The sequence below is a fragment of the Chrysemys picta genome, chromosome 6, assembly GCF_011386835.1.
Source record: "Chrysemys picta bellii isolate R12L10 chromosome 6, ASM1138683v2, whole genome shotgun sequence".
Taxonomy (NCBI): Eukaryota; Metazoa; Chordata; order Testudines; family Emydidae; genus Chrysemys; species Chrysemys picta.
Window position 1 is genome coordinate 4,906,689 of NC_088796.1, and position 18,676 is coordinate 4,925,364.

General features: G+C 44.7%; 1 protein-coding gene across 3 annotated transcripts in view; it reads left to right on the forward strand.

Moving 5' to 3' along the window:
* The window catches only part of FAM219A (family with sequence similarity 219 member A), a 140,420-nt gene that overhangs the window by 49,786 nt on the left and 71,958 nt on the right, over window positions 1-18,676 (forward strand). The gene's annotated exons all lie outside the window — the stretch shown is intronic.

An 18,676-nucleotide genomic window follows, 5' to 3' on the forward strand; every position in this document is an offset into this window, starting at 1 on the left:
TAGAACAAGGGAAGTTTAGGTTTTTTTAAAAATGGAAAGTCCTGATTCCATTTTCCTACCCGGCTTTAAGTTAAGCAGTCTGGTTTAGAAGGGCAATAGGAATTTATCTCCGTCTTAGCGAGATGCATTAGGCAATGCTTCTAAAAAGGGTTACCATTAATTAGTTTGAGTCGAGATTTTGTCACCTGCTGGGTGAAAGAAATGCAGACTTCTGTGTAGGGAAAAATAATGGTAGCTGCCATTTGGAGTGTTTTTCTGTTCGGTTGCTTCTAAGTTGGTGCTTGGAACTCTTGCCTAATTGAAGGCAAATGTTGATGGTCTTGCTATGTAACTATGTGTATTTAATCCTAGGGCTCTGAGTGCTTTGCAAAATTTACTGAGTGTAGAAACTGAAGTGTGTGGTTACACTGTCACCCACCACTGAAATGTAGCGGTCTTTGAGGTGGAACGTAGCGGCTGTTTAACCGTGCGCAGTGTTGTCCCAAATTGGCACAGGAAGGAAAGAATGGTGTATCTAGTTGGAACTACAGCAGGATGTTTAGGGACTCAGTAATAACCCAAGCTGGTAGGACATTGAAGCTAACATCTCTACTCTTGAAGTGCCAAGGAATCACAAGTGGTCAGAACCTTGGTTTTACAGCATTGGAAAGACTACGTCCTCCAGCACAGTGCCTCGTCACCACTGGCTCAGTCCTGATTCAATGGGAAAAGCTGCCACCTCCTAAATCATTAACACACTTCTTGTATCGTTCGGTTTTGCCTACAGGTCTCCCAGTCAAGTGTCACAGGCCCAAGGACTCCCTCCCTCTGGGGGTCCCATGGGGAGGCAAATTAGCATTGTATGTTGCTAACGCGGTTGCAAGCATTGCAAGGCATTTCGGGGGAGGATCAAAGGTGTGTGAGTGTAAAGTGGAAGATTCCTTTGCAGGTTGCGAAAGGCCAAAGGGGGAGGGAGGAAGAGAGCAGGGAACGGGTTAACTTGACACTTCAGCTAGCTCGTGTGAAGATAAGACGCTGGCCCCAGTCCAAGGTCATGGGCTCAACGAGAAATTTGCAGCTGCCCAGCCGTGAGGAGAGGAGAACTAAGTTGATCAGGGCTGCAGAGATTGCAGTGAGAACAGTGAGAGCAAATGAGATGGCGAAGGCCAACGGGGGGGAAAACACAGTCTCTGGAGCCAGTGTGTTTTGGGAAGCTGCGTAGACCACAGCCAGCCAGTTTGGACTGATACAAAGAGCACCAGGAACGAAAACACCCCCAAAAGAACCCAGGACTTAAAAACCCTCCCAAGAGCCAAAGCAAGTCGGAGATCACAGCGGACCGTGGATGACCTGTGCATGGGACAAGAACTCCCATCCACCCCTCCACCCTTTCTTCTTATGTTACACCCAGGCTTGGCCAGCCTCAGGTAGTGCGGGTGTGAGTATGAAAGTGGGTTAGGGCTTGGGGGCACTAATGCTTTCTTCCTTCCTCTGAGTGACGTGGGGAATCCCCAGCGCGCTCCGTTTTATTATTTTATGAATAAAGCTTTAAAACTTAGACACTTGGTGTGTTTCGTCATCTCCTCCCCCAAACGATCCTGCGACCTCACCCTGATCACCTGACACCTCAGGCAGATTGGTAACCGAAATCTGTCATGCAAGTACTGATCCAGCCCCACCCTGCTGAGTTTGACTAGACCATAGTTTGCACCAATTGGCTGCAGCCATTAAAGTAGACTGAAACAGGAGTGAGTGCTTTCACTGGGTCAGCCAAGGAGGACGAGGAACTCTGAAGAGACACCACTCACCCAAACAGGGAAAAGCGGGGGTGGGGTCTTTGCTTTTAACGCCCCACCCCGCCCCCTGCTCCTCCTTCCTTTAACCTCTGTTCTCAGCCAATATTTAATAATGCAGAGTCTTAAACTCCAAATGAATCCTCTGGAAAGCATGGTTTTCTTTGGGGGTCTTCTGAGTGGAGGGATCAATACCTTATTGTGATTCTTGTGCACTCTGTTTAGAGATCCAATAAGTATGGCACTAAATGAAACAATTACTTGGATTATGAAAGACACAAGCCTCACTGGTTACATTTTGACTTGCTCTGATCTGCCTTCCTACTATGCCAAGAATGGAGCAGAAAGTATACAGACGGTATCTTCCTCACTGCATTTTTTTTCCTTTAGTTTAGAAACCGTACCCTCGCTGACTCTCTCCTGGGAAGAGTGTTATTGCTTTAGGTGAGTTATTTTTGGACAAGGTTTTGTTTTGATCTTTTGGAGAACATCTGTGGAATTGTCACCTAAAGAACACAACTTAATCTTTTAACAGATGGCTCCCTGACCAAGTGGAATGCAAGTAGCATCCTCCACCCTAATCCACCTTGTCTGGCAGTCTTTTAAATCTGACTACCTTCATGTGGGTACAATAGGTCATTGTAGTTTTCATTAATGTATTATTGTAATGTTGCCTTGGCAATTCTGCAGGTGAGACTGAGAAGCATCTCTGTTCTAATCCCCTGTCCCATGAATACAGAATGAAGGCTTGAAATGTTTTGATCTCAGCCCTGAAGCAGCTAGTTCTGTACAAGAGAGCTGGATGTAAACAAAGTTCTTCCCGCTGTGATCTGGTTTTCTGATGTGTGGTGTGTGCTTGGACAACTAAAAGATTCTTGCTTTAGGGCTTAAAACATGTCCGTTGTTGTGGATGAGGAAAGCTTTGTTTTAAATATAAAAAACAAAAACTACCTTGGTTTTGTAAAATAAATATTTTGAAAATAAAATAGCATGTTCAGTCCACTTCACTTCCTTTGTTCCCAATTTCAGAAACTATCTTTACACTCGTGTTTGGCAACATCCACATGAGGAGCTCCTTACTTATTGCACAAGTTTATATACCTTTTCACGAGGCTGGGACTCTGAGTACTGCTGAAAATCCTTTATTTTTTTCACCTGTCAATGATAATGGCTGTTGCATGAAATGCTTTAATAAAAATTTAAAGGTAGCTAAGTTCTTAAACCCCTCTCATCACCATGGTATCGGCGTTTCCTCAATGGTGTAGCAAACTCAAAGCATGATATTGTAAATGTCCACGTGCATCCTGGGATGGATAAATTCTCAGTGTAGGGGGTAGGTGAAATTGAAGGGGCAATGCCTTGATACTTGAGTCATCTGAATAGCCATGATCTCAGTTTACATTAAGCAGGTATGGGCTTGCCTGTTACTTGGAAGGGTAACCACCTGAGATTACCTGCTGCTCATTCTGCGACAGTAATAGCCCTTCCGAACACTTCTATATACTTTACCTTTTAATGAAATCGCCACTTATCAGGCCCCAGAAGGCTCACTGACACAAAGCAGCTTCTCGCCTGTAAGTGACTCCATAAGAAGCACTATTCCTTGGGTCTTTGGTAGAATGTATTCTCCCCAAAGAATGACCCTTCATTTTCATATTTATTCCCCATATTCTGTACTGCCCAGATTAGCCTTTGCTATTGTTTTGTGTTCTTGATGACTGCTACTCCATAAGTACATTTTAAGATCAACAGCTGTTGCTGAAAAAGATGGTAAGCACTGGACACAATGAGGAGTTAAGTCTCTATAAATTATGATTACAGTATTGATATCACTATGGTACCAGTGCTATGGTGAACAGCAAGTGGTATTTCCGGTATACTTCTCCACAATCCCCTCTAGTACACTTTAATTTTGGATTGAAAAAAATTAATCCTGTACAGTACCACTCATAGGTATATGATTACTAAAATACTTATACAAGATGGCAAGGAACATCTGAATTCTGTGCCCAGTGGCTTGCCATAGCTGAAAATCAACTTGGTCCAATACCCAGTAATTAAGATTGCATAGACTGTCCATTTGAGAGAGGGTCATTTGCACTTCAGTGCAATTGTGGGCATAGAGGCAGCAGGCTAAGTAAACTGCAGAATTCCTTTGAGGTGAAAAGCTTGAAGCAAAAACACGCTTAAGTTCAGTCCGATAGCTATTTTTGAAAACAAAGACGCAGTTACAAATTGTCTGAGTCGGGTTCCATTATAGCTGTCTGAGAATTTATTCCTAAGAAGCCCTGGGAGCCGTTGTAGTAGATGGGGCTAAAAACTGTGCTGTTTGTGCAATTTAATCTCCATTTCTGCTCAAAATTATGCTGCAGGGACTTTACATAGTGTAAGAGGATAACACCTTTGTAATCCTCTGTCAGAATCTGCTAACTTTTTCTTTCAAAAGGGAAGTAATCCAAAGTTTCCTGATCACTCCGAAGTGATTGGGAGGTGCAGGAGGCCCTGAGATGCGTTTGTCAGCGAGCATAGATGCATATTCAGCAGTAGGTATTTTGTTTCACTTCATATGATTTTTCTTGCAACCCAGAAATGAATGACTCTCTGCTTCTGTAATGCGTTTAAAGAGACAGGCGATTCAGAGAACCTTTACCCTGAGAGTTTTCAGTAACTCACTGGCTGTAGACGCTTGATGAAATACCAGCTGGAATCAAATCATTGGTCTCTGCAGTATGAAAGGATGCCCAGGCCCTGAGAACTCTCTGCAGGCTCTTTGTGTGACTTCTTGTGACTAAGCATAATTTCAAGAGACTATACGATCAAGTACTTTAGGTCAAAAATGTAGGAATGCGTTTGTTTGTGTATTTATTTTTATGTCAGTACAGTCGTTGCCAGAGACGGAGATGAGTTTAAATTTGTGACATGTAAGCAAAGCAGTGAAAAGTATATGGAAGGTCTAAAATGTTGCCAAGCTTAGTAAACTCTAGTGATGGTGCTAACACAAGCAAGGGATGTAACTGTGGAATGAATTTTTCTCTTGACAGGTGAACCTTGTAAAGATTTAATTTTAATGGGTTACCAAACATGGACAATGTGATCTGCAACAGTGAAAATAAGAGGGTTGGGAGTAGCGAGAGGCAACAAGAGGAAGTGGCTGAGTGGAAAGGGAGGGGCGAATATGGAGGAGGAGTAATTGGAAAAGAGCAGAGGCGCTTAACCTCGTAATAAAATAGTTGCACCTAGCTTACAGGATAATCATTACAATTTGTGTCTTTGATACATTATGTGATGATACATCATGGGCAGGGCACTTGCAACCTTTTCCTCTATCTGGTTTGGAGGTCCCTGCTACACATTTAGATGTCTTGCTTTTGTGCAAAGTGAGAGTAACCGAGGTAGATCTGCATGCAATATAATATGTTGAAAATATGGCCTAGGCTGAATGTAGATGAGCCTTTTAAAAAGTTAATTTCATCTCAGTCGTCATGTTCTCTCTTTGAGCTGTAGTAGCGGGAGCAAAGATTGATGAGACTGCTTTAATGCAGCTCTTACCCACAGATTATTAGGTACTGGTTAGAAAGATGCTATATCATTCAAGATTTAAGGAGCACTTTGTGAAAGTGCCTTCAATTAATAACTAATGGCAAGCTTTCTTCCATGGTTGTTCTAACAATCTGCTGCAGCCAGATAACGATGACGATGTCGTCATCATCCACAGAAAAAACGAGGAGTCCTTGTGGCACCTTAAAGACTTAACAAACTTATTTGGGCATAAGCTTTCGTGGGCTAAAACCAACTTCATCAAATGCATAGAGTGAAACATACAGTAAGCAGAATATATGTTCTAGAACATGAAAAGATGGGAGTGCTAGAATATATATTCTGCTTACTGTATTTTTCACTCCATGCATCCGATGAAGTGGGTTTTAGCCCACAAAAGCTTATGCCCAAATAAATGTGTTAGTCTCTAAGGTGCCACAAGGACTCCTCGTTGTTTTTGCTGATCCAGACTAACATGGTTACCACTCTGAAACCTATCATCCACAGAGACTCCAATATATTTATTATTTTATTTCTTCTGGTGACTTCTTGATATTAGAGCAGGTAGCATTCCTAATTCGTGTCTCCATAATAGCAAGTGCACGTGTTCAGCTTAAATCTTATTGCACTAAGATTTATTCTTTTATATAACTTTTCTACACATGTAACAAACCTTACATTAGTAAGCAATGCTGCTTGTGTCCTGCTCAAGGTGACACTTCTATGCAAAGTAAACAGCACCTTTCTTTCCCATGCCTGTTGACTTAATCCCAGTGGGAGCCTTGGAAACCTATGGAAGGCTAGTTCAGCTAAATATCTTGTGTCCACGGATACTTTAAAAGGGGAATAATGAGCTGGAAGTGTACCTGGGACCACCTGTAGTGTTAATGGCTGTAAGAAGAGAGGGGTAGCAGCAGGGCTCATAGGACTCGCCTTGGAGGCGTTGAAAGAGTCCTTGGTCCTCATTTACTTTGGTGGTGGTAACTTTGTGCGAAACATCTCCAGCATAGCCAACTGCATATATTTCCTAACCCAGGCTCATTAAATGTAAAAGGCTCCCGTCGCAATGAACGTATTGCGTGTGCTACTTTCCTCATATTAATAATTCCACAGACTATTTTTTTTTTAATTGAAAGCATTTTAAAGATAGAATTTCTTTTTCGCTGGCTGCTTTTCCTCATTGGCTTAGCACTAACAATGTGCTCAGTGCTATAAAAGATGAGCAAATATGAAGATGGACCCGGCCTTCCAAATTCTCACTCGAGAAGATAGAGTGAGACGAAGCAGAGGAATGTGCCTTTTAGGTAATGTGTATGCCTTGCACTTTTATTTTGTGGGCAACTCACAAAAGTGGGGCTTCAGGAAGGATTAGAAACTGTCAGAATTATGACAGCTTAATAAAGAAGGGGACATTTTACATTGATCAGGTGTCTGTGGTATAAACTAAACGTTCGGGAGCAAGTGCAGCTGGAACTCCACCAGAACTCCTGTACTCGGTTGTGGGTCATTATGATCAGGGAGGAAGTTCCTGGGAAAGCTAATCGGCAAAGAGCATGAAGGATGCACAAGGCGGATACCTGGAGGAAGGTTTTGCTAGGAAAGTTAGAAGGGATTAAAAGGAACAAGACAGTTTGCCTAGCCCAGACCTTTAAAATGTCACAGGAACAATTATGATCTGTGAGGCTTTTGATTTGTTTATTCAATTTTATGCTTAATATCAAACACTTGCAGGAAGGGACCATTTTTCGGTACAGTAATGTAGCCTTGGAATTGCTGCTGCTGACAACTCTCTTTCCCTGCAGTGTAGTTTGAAGTATAATCATTAAATTTTCTGCTATGTGCTACCGAACGCATTTAGTAGAAATGCACATGTGAAATTGACCCTACACCTTATTTCTAAATGATCTACGTCAACTCAGGAATGAGCACTTGGCTTCACTGTATAGCACTCACTGAAGTTGTCTCATCAATTTGCAGCAATGGTCAAAAAAGCAAACAGAATGTCAGGGTGCTAGGAGATGGGGTGGAGAATACAGAAACTGCTATGCTGTTATAGATCAATGGCATGTTCTCATCTAGAATATCGCGTTCAGCTCTGATCACCTCATCTTAAAAAGAATATAGCAGAAAATTAGAGGGGGTTCAGAGAAGTGTGATAAGAATGATTAGGGGCATGGAAAAATGCTCAGAGGGAGTGAAAAAATGGGATCGTTTCACTTGGAGAGGAAACGAATAAGAAGAGTCATAAGTATGCTACAGAATGAATGGGAGAGAGAAGGTAGATCAGGAACTTCTGTACGCTGTGATTCCTAGTACAGGAAAATTGGGGCATTCAGTGAACTTGAAAGGTTGTAAATCCAAAACTGATTAAAAGAAAATCACTATAACACTCGGATAACCTGTGGAGGTCATTGGCATAAAATGTCATTGAAGCTCAAACCTTAGCAGGACTCAAAAAGGGATTGGACAGTTATATAGATAACAAGACTACCCAGAGTGACAGTAAATTAAAAACAGTTATGGAAGCCCTCACACTTCAGGACTTGACCCAACCTCTAATTATTGAAGGTTAGAAGGCAGCTTTCTTTGGGGCCAGGTTATCCCGTAACTGCCTGCATCTTCTCAGAAGTCTCTGGTAGCAGCCACCATTAGTGTCAGCACACAGGACTAGATGGTCTGCTGGTCTGCAGTATCGCAGTTCCTGTTTCAGAGAGAAGTACATGGATTTAAATGTAAAATTTGGACAGAGCAAAGGGCAAGTGCACCAGTAAATGAAGGCAGCAGAAGGAGAAACTTAACAGCTGCAGTAGTAGTAAATAGCTATATTATACACACACACACACACACACACACACGTTAAAGGAACATTAAGATGCAAAGTCATGCACTCAGAAGTTCAGAAATGTCAGAATTAAGGTTACCTGTGCCTCTGGGTTTCATAGATGTTTGCTGGCAGCGGAGGACTAGTGAGACTCGTGATCCTAGGTTCCATTCCAGTTCGGGGGGGGGGGGTGCTCTAGTGATCATGCCCCTTCTATCCTATCCCCACCAACCCATAACTGTCCCAGTCCTGTCTCTCTTCCCCTACTTGTTATCGTTCCATTGTCCTTGCTTACCCTGGCCCAGTCTCCCTCCCCGACCCCCAAATCCAAATCTCTCATCCTCCCTCTACCAGTCCTAGTTCTCCCGACTCCTTTGTCCCCAGTCTCATTTGTCCAGCCATTCCCAGTTTCCTCCTCCTGGCTACTCATCTGATCTCTCTCTCCTCTCCCCTTCTGGCCTCTGGTTGTCTTCCCCTCTCTGGATCCTTGTCCCAGAGTCTTTTGCCCAGCCATTCCCAGTTCTCAGCCTGCACTGCAGCTGTTTGTCAGATCTGTCTTCCTTCTCCCCCATCCCATTTCCCCATCACTGGTTCCCAGTCTCCTGGCCCAGCCAGTCTGTCTCTTTTCCCCTGCCCCCAATTCCCAGTCAGTTTCTCTCTTCTAACTCACTGCCTCCAGTCCCAGTCTCACCAGACTCCTTGTCCCAATCCACTCCTTTCCTTCCCCCTGGGCTAGCTCTTATCTCTGCATTTAAGTCAGGTGGCTTCCTCCTCCACACTGCCTGGGCACCAGCAAAGGTGTAATTGAGAGACAGGCTCCCTGCTTTTAGTTCTGGCCCCACCATGGCCTGGAACAGCTTATTACAGGGAAAGTTTAACTTTCCCCCTGTAGTGCTGGAATGGAGCATTCTCAGTTGCTGTTGGGATGACGCATGCGCACTCTGGGCAGCACTAGGACCTCTTTGGAGATTTTAGCTGTTGAGATCTAGCATGTCTGTACTGAGCATGTGCAAACTGTGGGTTTTTTTTTTTAAGGCTTATGGCTTGGCCAAATTGGTGTAGATTTTCAAGGGGATGGCAAAAGGCACATCCCTGACACCCAGGCCACCCACCTGCCAAATGCATGGGAGCGCTAGAACGTCACAAAGCTCCCCAGAATCATTACCTTGAACAATGTGGCTTTTTTTTCTCTAATCTCATTCTCAGAAACTTTTCTGCTGAAACTTTCCAAAAAATTCAGCCTGGGGCAGATACCTGGCATGAAAAATTCCAGCCCATCTCCTTGTAGAAGAGGCAACAGTATAGAATTGTCATTGCAGACTGAATATAAAGAGTTAGCAAGATATTTACCTAGTCTCCTAGTGCATCCAGTCTACCCAGGGATAGTGAATTGTAATAATTTCCCATTTCTGTCCTATTCAAAGAAAAGCTGCCTTCCTCTCCAACACAGTGACAAAGGTGATCAGATTTTTTTTGGGGGGGGAGGGTATGGGAGATGCTGTGGTCTTTCTTGGCCTCCCTTGTTTCCACATTCGTATAGTATTTCCTCGGCTTGTTGATATTCTACTGCATTTCCATAGAGACAGTCTGGGGACAGATTATCTGATTTAGGCTGATAAAGTAGATGCACTTTCAGAATTGATGAGGAAGCTGTTTTGCTTCCTATCATTGAAGCACTTGATGCATAGTTGAATAGGTAAATTCAGCTGTTCTTGACTTGAGGTGAATTAGCTATGACACCTCCGACTTCAGTGAAGTCCGACTTCATTGGGGGAGCAAAAAGGGAAAGAAATAACTCTATGCACAAATTTTCCTTCAAAAAGACTTTTGTTCTCTAGTGCAGTATCTAATTGCCTGAGATGGGCTGATGTTCAGAGATTCCCAAATTCCAAGGCCAGAAGGGACCATTGTGATAATCTAGTCTGACCTCCTGTATAAGACAGGCCAGAGAACTCCCCCAAATAATTCCTGGATCAGATATTATTTTAGACAAACATCCAATCTTGATTTTAAAATTGTCAATGAGGGAAAAGCTTACCATGACCTTGGTAAGTTCCATTTCTCTCACCATTAAAAATTTAATTTTTCCAATCGGAATTTGTCTAGCTTCAACTTCCAGCCATCGTATCATATTAGAACTTTCTCTGCTAGATTGAAGAGGCCATTGCTAAATATTTGTTCCCCAGGCAGGGACTTATAGGCCATAATTGTCATCCCCAACCTTCTCTTAGTTAAGCAAAATAGAATAAGCTCCTTGCGTCTCTCATTATAAGCCATGTTTTCCTAATCCTTTAAGCATTCTTGTGGCTCTTCTCCAGTTTATCAACATCATTCTTCAATTGTTGACATCAGAACTGGGCATAGTATTCCAGCTGCAGTCACATCAGTGCCAAATAGAGGTAAAATATCATCTCTACTTCTGCTTAGGATTCCCCTGTTAATGCAACCAAGGACTGCATTAGCCCCTTGGGCCACAACGTTGCACGGGAGCTCATGTTCAGCTAATAATCCACCATCACCCCCAAATCTTTTTCAGAATCACTGCTTCCCAGGATGGTGTCCCCCATCCTGTAAGTGTGGGTTATAGTCTTTGTTCCTAGATTTAGGAACGAGTATAGATTTGTTCCTACATTTTCATTTAGTCATATTAAGATTCACGTTGTTTGTTTGCTCAGGTCCAATTTACCAAGTGATCCAGATCACTCTGAATCAGTGACCTGTCCTCTTCGTTATTTACCACTCCCCCAATGTGTTTGTCATCTGCAAACTTTATTAGTAGTGATTTTAGGATTTCTTCCAGATCATTAATAAAAATGTTAGATAGCGTAGAGCTAAGAATCGGTCCCTGCAGGCAGGGCCGGCTTTAGGCCGATTCAGCCGATTCGGCTGAATTGGGCCCCGCGCCAAGAGGGCCCCGCGCCGCAGCTCTCCACCCCGCCCCCAGCTCACTTCCCCCTCCTCCCCTCCCCTGCATGCTCCGCCCCCTGCTCCTCCCCCGCCCCTGCTTCCCGCGAATCAGAGGTTCGCGGGAAGTCTGAAAAGAAGCAGGGGCGGGCGGGCAGACAGGCTGGCAGCACCAGGTAAGCTGGGGAGGGTGGGGGGCGTGAGAAGGGCTCCGGGGAGGCGCTGAGCATCTCCGGCCCCAGCAGCTCCGGCGCCAGCCCGGCCCGCTCGGCTCCGGCCCAAGCCCCACGGCCCGGTCCGGCCCCGGCCCGTGTCCGGCCCCCCAGCTCAGCTCCAGCCCGGCCCCCATGGCTCGGCTCCGGCCCGACCCCCGCGGCTCGGCTCAGCTCCGTCCCGGCCCCCGCGGCTCGGCTCGGCTCCAGCTCAGGCCCCGCAGCTCGGCTCCAGCCCAGCCCGGCTCGGGTCTGGCGGCTTGGCCCCCCCGGCTGAGCGGGTCCGGGTCCAGCCCCCGCGGCTGAGCGGGTCCGGGTCCGGCCCCCGCGGCGCGGCCCCCCCGGCTGAGCGGCTCCGGGTCCGGCCCCCGCGGCGCGGCTCGGCCCCCCCCCGGGTCCAGGTCCGGCCCGCGCGGCTCGGCCCCCCCGGCTGGAGCTCCGGCCAGAGCGGGGCCCAATTCCTGGGGGCGGGCCTTGCGGCAAGCCACGCCCCCAGGAATCGGGCCCCGCTCTTGCTAAAGCCGGCCCTGCCTGCAGGATCTCACTAGAAATACACCCATTCAATGCTGATTCCCCATTTATAATTACATATTGAGACCTATCAGCTAGCCAGCTTTTAATCAGTGTAGTGTGTACCATGTTCATTTTACAGCTTTCTAGGGTTTTTAATCAAAATGTCATGCAGTACTACGTCAAATGCCTTACAGAAGTCTAAATATATTATGTCAACATTATTGTTTTTATCAACCAAACTTGCAATCTCACCAAAAAAAAAATCAAGTTAGTTTGACAGGATCTATTTTCCATAAACCCATGTTCATTGGAATTAATTATGACTTTCCTTTAATTCTATTTATCATGTCCTGTATCAGCCGCTCCATTATCTTGCCCAGGATCAGTGTGAGATTGACAGGCCTATAATTACCCAGGCCATCCTGGTTACTCTTTTTAAATGTTGGCACAACATTAGCATTGTTCCAGACTTCTGGAACTTCACTGGTGTTCCAAGACTTATTGAAAATCACACGAATGGTTCAGTGAGCTCCTCAGCCAGCTCTTTTAAAACTCTTGGATGCCAGTTACCCACACCTGCTGACTTAAAAATGTCCAACTTTAGTAGCTGCTGTTTAACATCCTTCTGAGATACTAGTGGACTGAAATAATGTTTTTATATGATATGATTATATCCTCTGTTGGTCCCCTAAATACAGAACAGAAATATTTATTGAATAATGCCTTTTCTACATTATTATTGATAATTCTACTGTTTTCATCTAGTAATAGACCAATACCATTGTTAGGATTCTTTTTGTTCCTAACATACTTTAAAAACTTCTTATTGTCCTTAACTCTGCTGGCTGTAGATTTTACCTTGTGTCCCTTTTTGCTTCCTTTATCAATTTTCTACAATTCCTCGCTTCTGATTTATATTTATTACTATCAATTGTTACATATTATTTTTATAGCTGCCTTCACTTCCCTTTTAAACAATATATCCTTCTTCCTCAATTGTAGGATTGTAGCTTTTGGGGCATCTAGAAAATGTTCTTAAACACATCCCAATTATAATTCACATTTTTCTGATTAAATTCTTTCTCCTGGTTGATTTGGCTCATCATTGTTTTCAGCTTTGTGAAATTGGCTCTCTTAAAGCACCAAGTATATATATCACTGGTCTGGACTTTGTTCTGCTTGTACATTATAAATGTGATCAAGTCATGATCACTTGGTACCTAAATTACCATTAATTTTTAATTCTGTGATCCATTCGTCTTTATCTGTCAAGATGAGATCTAATACAAAATCCCCCCTGCTGGATGCAACACTTCTTGCATTAGAAAATTGTCACCTATATATTTAGAAATTCCAAGGATGTTTTAAAAATGGATAGCATGAGGCCTCCAGCGCATGTCATTCAAATTGAAGTCCCCCATTATCCGGCAGTATTTTTCCCTACACATTATAATTTGGTACGTAAGGAACCTGTCATCCTGTGATTTAGTGGTCTGTAGCAGATACTAACTAATATGCAGTCTTGTGCTTTATCTGGTAAGACATTGACCCATAAGCATTCAGGATCATTTCCTTCCAAGTTATCAGTGACTCGGAAACAAGTCATGCCATTTTAGACAGAGTGCCACTCCCCCGCCCATTTTGCCTACTCAATCCTTCCTAAATAGGTGATAACCATTGATTTTTAACATTCCAGTCATTGGAATCATCCCACCAGGTTTCAGTAATACCAACTAGATCAAATTAATTCTCATGAATGAGCTATTCCAGTTCCTCTTCTTTGTTACCCAGGCGGCTAGCATTGGTGTATAGGCAATTTAAAGAATGACTTCTCCATTTTCTTTGGTTCCTTGATTAATTTTGTTCTCAACATATCTCAATTTTGTGCTGAGCGTTCATATTTTCCTTCTTTTTGCACTGCTTTTTTGCTTTTTGTTTGACACCCTCCTAACTACTCTAACCATCCTGTGCCTGAGAGGATCGGTCCACATTATACTGAGGTCGAGGCCATCCAAACTAGAAGGTGGACCGATATTCTACAAATCCAGATGCTCCACCACTTATCTAGCCATCCATTTACTTCCAGAATCTTCTGCTTTCTGACTTCCTTTGCTTGGGGGACAGGAAGGATCTCAGAGATGATCACTTGGATATTATTCTTCTACAATATGCTTCTGAGTTCCTTGAAGTCATCTACCATCTCCTAGATATCCCATGCTGCAGTGTTATTAGTGCTGATATGAACCATCACCAGTGGATCCTTTCCCATTGACATCGAAAGCCTGTGTGATCTTAGAGTGACGTCTTGTGTTTTGGCTCTGGGAAGGTAGCACCATCCTATTGTCCTTCTGCCCATTGCAGAATGTTATTTTGATTCTTCTGACTATTGAATACCCTACAAGGATCATCGGTCTTCCTTGGGTGGTTGGAGAACTTATTGTGGACAAGCTTGATTTCTTTACAGGTTGGGCTGAGCTGCCATTCACAGGTATCATACCAAACATCTCTCCATTCTGTTGGACAGAGGTGAGACATGCAGGGTAACATGCCCCCTCCGCCCCCCGATTTGCTGCTTGGCTTGTACTGAGCATGCTCAGTGACACTGCTGAAGCTGGCTGCCCTCACTCTGCCCCTCCACTATCGACAGGCATAGGTCATCTCTGCCCTTGGACCATCTGGTTCCATGAGAGGTATCGTCCACAGTTTTCACATTGAGGACCTAGTATCAAGTGGAAACTTCTAGCTGGGTGGAATTTCTCCCAGTCCTCTTCTCTCTGAGGATGGACAGGCTGTAGCCACCAACTATCTCCAGCCAGGGAAAATGCCACCATGAGCTCTTGCCTCTGGTGTTTATGAACTGCCAGGCTTTGTCTCTGACTTCCCCTCTCCCCGAGTCCTTAATGACAGACTCCTTTCTTCCTTGAATCTGAGATATTGATATGTGATCTAGTAGATGGTGCTACTGTCCTCTTTACAGGGTGGTCATTTTTTAAATGCTCACCTCTTGATCATTTTCCCTCTGAGATGGTCACAAGACCATGTAATGTAAAATAGCGAAGCCATAGGCCTTGCTAATGCTGATGTGTCAGCATCTCTACAGTAAAAACTCTATTTGGAACATTTATACCAACCAACTTGTACTGCAGTTTTTAGGGCATATTCTGCCTTCTAGGTTTGCTACCACATGTTGTGACAGATAATGGTGCTAAAATATCTCTCAATACCCTGGGGGGATGCTGAGGAGTGTGTTCATTATTCAGAGTAAAAAGAATTTAAATAGAATATAGTAAAATGTTGCCCAAATCGAGGAGGGGAGGGACACGGTCCACTGCTGTCCTGCTCGTGGTTGGCTGAGATGGATAGGGAAAAACTAGATGCTGCCTAATCCATGGATAAAAAGAGGCCCTCCTCCAAGATTCTTAATTTTGCCCTTTTTTTGGAGGATGGGTGGGTGGGAGGGATTGCAGAAGGGAGCCTCCAACTCTATTAGACTTTTTTTAACAAGCAATTCATAAGTTGGGTTATAAAATAAGTTGTTTCCCCTTTAAGCCAGTTGATATGTTTCCCTGCCAACTTCCCTGATTAGTCACATAATGAGGACATTTCTAATGCATGTGTACCAGGGGAAAAGCAAGCCAGACAGTGGAGTATCAGAGGAGTATCTGTGTCACACTGCATGCTAATGAGCCACAGACACACACACGTGGTGGAGCAATAGGAAGTGTCAGGGATGCACACAAGAACGTGGTATCCTAAAGGCTCATTTAAATGAATTGTGCCATCACAATTTCTTGCAAATGTCTTGTAAGTGTTGTCCTTCAGTGGCACTGAGGCCCTGCTCAGGGCTACCATGCCATAGACCTGAATTAGATTACAAGATTCTGGCTCCTAAACCTTGGTCTGGGAGTACTGCAGGGTGATGCACTTACCTACCAGTAAGAGAACAAAGGCTTACTGTCTCCATTGTGTCACCATCAAAAGGTCATCAGTGGTATCCAAAGGATGCTTCCACCTGCATTCATGAGTAAATACCCACAACCTATCTGTGCAGATCTGGAAACGTGTGTGAGGAGGTTAATAGAGGTGTTTAGAAAAGCCCATGCATGACTCAAACTCTTGCTACCTTATCCTTGGATTTATATTCCCAAAACATTTGCAGTATCCCCAGAGTGTCAGGGGGCAACAGGTGTTACAATAGACATCATCTATGTGATGTTGGAGAGGCCTCATATTGTAGGGAAGGGAGCTCAAGGGAGACGTTTAGTATTTTACTTTGCCTTGAAGAGTCTGAACTTAGTTTTCTGTTTGTTAAACAATCTTTATGGCAGCTGGGATTTCATTGTTACTGAAGAATCTCTAAGCCTGGGTGGGGGTATTCCACATTCCTAACCAACTCCTGCCAACCAGCTTGTAGCCTCCTTCCGAGCCACTGTTCTTCCAGCCAAAGTGGTCCCAACACGGCTCTTAGCATCCCATCGATACTTCTCCTTAATTGGGTGGAGGAAGTTCTGAGTAATAAAAGCACTTGTGCGCTCTTGCCTTCACCCTCCAGTAGATTGAATGTGCATCTGCAGAATTTCCAGCTTTCACCTCCCTAGCAAGCAGGGCACTGTGTCCTTGTGGCTTCCCTGCCAGGTTTTGTTGTTGTTGCTTGGGGGGTGGGGTTGTTTGGATTTTTTGAGCCAATTTCGTTTTAATGGTTAATGGGAAAGTGATCTGACTGCCTGCTGTGCAGTGAAGTGAAACATCTCACGATATGTCCCCATGACCTCAATGGTAAGAGTGTGCAGAATCAAACTGGAAACACTCTAAAGCAACATCTATCTAACAGGGCCGGCTCTAGGATTTTTGCCGCCCAAAGCAAACACAATTTTGGCCGCCCCCCCCCCTTATTTAATTACCCCACCCCCGGCCTGCCTCAACTCCGCCCCTTCCCCAAATCCCCAGCCCTGCCTCCTCCCCCCAGGCTCTCAAGCCTAGGAGGGACGGAGGGGGAGAAGCGGTGCCGCGCCGCGGCCACTCGGCGTCTCTCCCCCCCCCCCCCCCCAGGTTTGAGAGCCTGGGAGAGAGGGGGAGACTCCGAGTGGCCGCGGCGCGGGCGCCGCTTCTCCCCCTCCCTCCCAGGGTCTCAAGTCTGGGAGGGAGGGGGAGCAGCGGCGCGCGAAACAGCTGTTTCGCGCGCTGCGGCCGCTCGGGATCTCCCCCTCCCTCCCAGGTTTGAGAGCCTGGGAGGGAGGGCGAGTAGCGGCACGCGAATCAGCTGTTTTGCACGCCGTGGCAGCAGCAGCGGAGGTGAGCTAGGGCGGCTGGAGCACATTTTTAGGGATGGCATTCTGGCGCCGGCCATCCCGCCCCTAAAAATGTGCCGCCCCAAGCACCAGCTTGTTTTGCTGTGCCTAGAGCCGGCCCTGCTATCTAAGCAGCAACATTAACTGGTTCCAACTGGAATCCCGCCCAGTGTTTCTTAGCCAGAAGGATGGTGGGTCTAGTAGAGGCCGAGTAGGTACCCAATGGAGGAGAAGGATCAGGACTCGGCCAAGAACCCAGAAGTTAAACAAAATAAGTGTTCTGCTTTTCACAGATATAACCGTTAACTTCAGACCTCAAAGAGCTTGCAGAGGAAGAGACTCCTGCTCGCTGGGAATAAAGGAAGGTGGAGGATTTACGTCGGGCAGAAGAAGTGCAGAATAGAAGATAATTGATAGAGTAGGAGTGAGCAGGAGGAACAATTAAAATAGCTTAAAAAAAAATGTGTGTAGGTGGATTAACAATGCCAGCGGAGCAGACTAGGTGCAAGAAGCAAGACCTAATTGATCTAACGGGAATGTGAGTTCAAATGACAAAAAATCAGCTGACCTTCCTTTTGAGATGGTCACGATTGCTAGCTGTAAATTAACGGATGACTCCCGAGCTGACCGGTAATATTTGTGACCTTGACCCTCTGATGGGGGTATCAGCCCATTGAAAGCGACAAATGCGAAGCTATCCATGTCTCTTCCTGTCATTTTTCTTATTACTCAAGGGGGGGAAGGGAAGGTTTTGTCATACTGGATCAGATCAGTGGTCCATCCAAAGCAGTTATCCTACCTCTAGGGCAGTGGTTCCCAAACTTTAACAACCTGTGAACCCCTTTCACTAAAATGTCAAATCTCGCGAACCCCCTCCTAAAAATGAATATTTCCAGGGATTTTCTCCTTTACCTGAGTATAAATTATAAAAGCGGTGATCTTGGAAATATAAAATTTGTTTTTATGACACGCTTATTACACACTCTTTATTATTAATTATTTATAATTACACGATTTTTATTACATTATGAAAATGGCAACACTCTTCCAAGATCTCACTTCCGTAGCTTTTTTCACTTTGAATAAGCCTGTTATAAGACAAAGCTCCTATGTTTCATCAAGGAGTATCAGATTTGAAACAGCATGAAGATATTTAAGAAGCCAGCTCAAAGAGTTCCTCCTACACAAGCATTCAGGTCTTGAGCAGTCCAGGCAAACAACGCACGTTACAACAAAGCTTAAACTTGTTCTTCATAATAATTTTAAAAACAATACAAGCTGCCTATTTAATTTTAAAAACAGCAAAAAATATCCACCTCCCTTTTCCATTTCTTATAAGGAGTCTTGAAGTTTAAATCTCCTCAGCATGATCGATATGCTTGCTTTGATCTGCTTAGCTCTTGGAAGTCCAGGGGCTTCAGACAGCACGGGGCCAGCAGCCTGGAGTCCCTAGGGACAGCTCTGTCCGCCATTAGGGATTTTTTTCCTGAGAACCCTCTGTAACATTTCGTGAACCCCCAGGGGTTCACGAACCCCAGTTTGGGAACCACTGCTCTAGGGGATTGGCGAGAGCTTGTTTTAATGCAAGATAAGTCTTTTGCCATTATTTGCATTGTGTTGTGGTGTGTT